At 52.5% G+C, this 3,452-nt stretch overlaps 1 long non-coding RNA gene across 1 annotated transcript in view; it reads left to right on the top strand.

Annotated features, from left to right (window-relative positions):
• The window catches only part of LOC110391620, a 3,518-nt gene extending 2,135 nt beyond the window's left edge, over nucleotides 1–1,383 (top strand). The window contains exon 2 of the long non-coding RNA XR_002434137.1: nucleotides 38–1,383. This is a non-coding gene — a long non-coding RNA (uncharacterized LOC110391620). The remainder of the gene's footprint in view (nucleotides 1–37) is intronic.
• The last annotated feature ends 2,069 nt before the right edge of the window (nucleotides 1,384–3,452 follow it).

The following is a 3,452-nucleotide window of genomic DNA, read 5'->3' as shown; positions in this document are numbered from 1 at the left end:
TTGACACTGGTTTTACTGCATTATCTGCTACTTCCAGGCAAATTTTGGCTATGGCTGCTATGGAAGATGAGTAAAAGAGGATTGGGAGAAAAAAAGGAAGAGAGAGAAAAAGGAAGATAAGAGAGAAGCAGAGAAAGAACGTGAGAAAGAGAATCGGAGGGAGAAAAGAGATCACGGTCCGTTTCGAGGTGTTCCAGCACTGGGCCGTGGGTGCTGGAGGAGAGGGGGGAGATGAGGGCTCTGAACCAATGGCTGAAGTCTCAAACTGGAAAAAAGGAGACAGCAAAAAATGCAGCTTCTGTGGGCATCCCTTTGTCTGCTGGTTGGCAGCTGCAGCATCGCAAGGTTGTAAAGAAGTGAGTTCACAAGGACACGCTTGTTAAAAAATGTTTGCACTAAGAAGTTTCTTGTGAGAAAGTCGTGCCATTTGTGGACACAGCAAGGCTGTACTGGTACATCACAGAATCTCATGCTTTGCAGCTCTGTTGTCATGGCTACAGCCTTGTCTTCCAAGTGTTTGATGCCTACAAAGCTCACCACAGAAGGTCAGAAAAAGTGTTTCCTCGGTCAATGACCCTTGTGTGGAGCGCAGAGTGTCCGTGTGAGGAGATCCCGTAGTGTGGTAACCTGGAATGCAAGAGCAATGGCACTGCTGAGCACAAGGAGCACGTTGCATCCATGGCTGCTGTCACACGAGCACACGCTGCAGACAAATGGGCGGAACTATCCCAGGGCAGCGCTCAGAAGAGCAGGCTTTCCCAAAATGTGGCTGTTCACAGCAAAAAGTCCGCCTGCTGCTCACTGATCAACAGGGGCAAGGACACTCAGACACCGGGATCCCACTGGTGCCGAGGAATATTCCTGCCTGAACTTGGAGGTGCAGTGGGTGAGGGACTTTGTCTTTGGCCTCGGTCTCTTCTTGGTTCTTGGTGCCTGGCTTCTCTGGATACAGAAAGATGAGCGCCTTGATGAGGATGAGCTTGAATGGATTCAGTCCCCTCTAGATCTCCCAAGCGTATTCTGCCTCCACTTCAACTCCACGTAAATCCCAGTATCCTTCCCCTGCGTCCATTTCCACCCTCAAATCCTTTCTTATTCTACACACATCCCTTTACATTTGCTGAAACCCAAATCCTTTCCAATCCACTACAAACCCCCACCACCCTTCCTGGATGACCCAAAATCCTTCCCAATCCACCCATCCCCTACAGATTCCAAGAAGGGTTCCCTACCTCCCCTCCTGTCCTGGTTTCAGCACTGCTTGAAGGGTGGTGAGCAACTGCTTCGTGGAACACTTACTTTGTGTAAATATATATATATGTTATTATCACTACTGCTATTTCTCTCTTACATTTTCTCACTCAGTAAATAGTTTTGATCTCAGCCAAGGAGTTCTACCTTTTTTTCTCCCCAAAACATTAGAAGACGGGGACTGAGCAAAATCACATCAGTCCTTGTGGTGCGGGCACAACGTGGGGTGCAAAGGGTGGAGATCCCAACAGATGTGAGCAGAGCGTGTTCCAACACAACTGCTCTCAGCGGGACAGCAGCCTCAGAGCTGCTGCTCACAGCGCTCAGCTCTTCCTTCACTCGCTGCCATCCCTTGCTCTCAGGGCTGCTTCCTTCCCTGTGCTGGTGCTGGTTCTTGTCTCTGAGAGCTGCCCTGGGCTTCTGGATGCTTCTGCCCATTTGTCTGCAGCGTGTGCCCCTCCTCATTTCAAGGATGGGATGTGACACCCACATGGTGGTGTTGGCAGGATCCCCTCCATGCAGGAAGGTGCGGAGGTGACCTCTGATCTCAGGCCCAGGAAGGCTCTATGACGGGAGAGGGGTGAGCAGGGTCAAGCCACGGCTGCTTGGGAAATGCCAGTGCTGGGCTGCTCCCTTGTTCCTGAGCAGCTGCAAAGGTGCAGGCTGTGCCCTTTCTCACCCCAAAATGCTTTGGGCTCACAGCCATGGGCACCATCCCAGTGCAGGATGGGAAAGAATTCCAGCCCCTGGCAAAGAACAGAACTTGTGGCCACAGCAAGGAAAAGCCACCGAGTGCGCTGTGCTGGGAGCAGCACTGCTGACAGCCCAGAAGGAGAGGCACTGCATTCAACACACTGCTGCTGCAACGCTGACATCCTGGCACCAACAAGGGACTGCCCTGCAGAGCCCATTCCCTGCTGAACGTAACAGCACTCAGCCACTGTGTGTGGTGCTGCCAGATCCAGGAGATCAGGAAAGAATTCTGCGGTCTGAATTACGAGGACAGGAAGAAGGGATGGACCTTGCCTTGCTCTCAGAAAGCCAGCCAGCATTCTCAAGTGCAAATGCATGCACAGACAATGACACACACATAAACATGGATAAACACTGAGAGGTGAGCAAGTCCGTGCACAGACCCTTGGTCAGCACCAGTCACCTCCAGAAACAGGGAGGGGCGCAGGGGAGGAAACAGCTGCAGCTTGTCCCAGGCACAAGCCCAGGCGCAGGATGAAGGTGCGGGTGCAGTGGTTCCTCCTCCCCTGCACATCACTGTAGCTGTGCACCTCACCCTGGAACAGCAGCAGCAGGCAGAGGGGCCGGCGTTGAGCGTGGCTCTGGAAAAGCTGCAGGAGGGTGATGGGCGGCTGGCGGGACTAATGCCACCGGCACTGCAGGCACCAGAGCCACAAAAGCTCGCAGCTGCGCCCAGAGGAAGGGGAACCAGCAGCCACGCAGCAGCAGCAGCAGCTCCACAGCTGCCAGCACCAGCACATACAGCATCACCTTCTGTTTCATTTTCCTTTTCCCTTCCCTTCCAGAGCTGCCTGCTCTGGGAGCTGCACCTCCTGATGCAGTACGGACACACCAAAGGTCCCAGCACTTTCTCTCTGTCTCTCTCCATCCTTCCACCTGTCTGTCCATCTGTCTGCCTACATACCTTTATCCGTCTGTTCGTTTGTCTGCCCATCCTTCCAGCCCCAAAATCTCCATCCATGCCCAAAATCTCCAAACAGCCCCTAAAACAATCTGATTGAACCCCAAAAACCCTACTTAGCCCCCAAAACTTCCAGTCATCCCCAAAATCTCCATCCATTCCCAAAATCTGCATCTCACAACAATCTCTACATCCAATCCTCATCCAGCACCAAAATCCACACCCAGCCCCAACCTGTATATGCAGCCACCCAAAACCTCAATCAACCCCCAAACCTTCTCCTAAAATCTCAGTGCACCCCAATAACTTCCATCCAGCCCCCACATCCAACATCCAGCCCCCAAAAGTTTTATCCAGCCCCCAAAATCTCCATCCAACCTGACTACTCCATCCAGCCCCACAATCTCCATCCAGCTCTTACCTCCACATCTAGACCCAGTTTCTACTTCCAGGCCCCCAAGACCCCAGTCAAACCCAAAACCATCATTCAAAATCTCCATCTGCACAAAAAACCTCCATCCACCCCAAAATCCTCCACTCAGACACA

Source organism: Numida meleagris, unplaced genomic scaffold (assembly GCF_002078875.1).
Source record: "Numida meleagris isolate 19003 breed g44 Domestic line unplaced genomic scaffold, NumMel1.0 unplaced_Scaffold421, whole genome shotgun sequence".
Taxonomy (NCBI): Eukaryota; Metazoa; Chordata; class Aves; order Galliformes; family Numididae; genus Numida; species Numida meleagris.
Note: the sequence above shows the minus strand (reverse complement) of the source record. Positions and strands in the feature narration are given on the sequence as shown.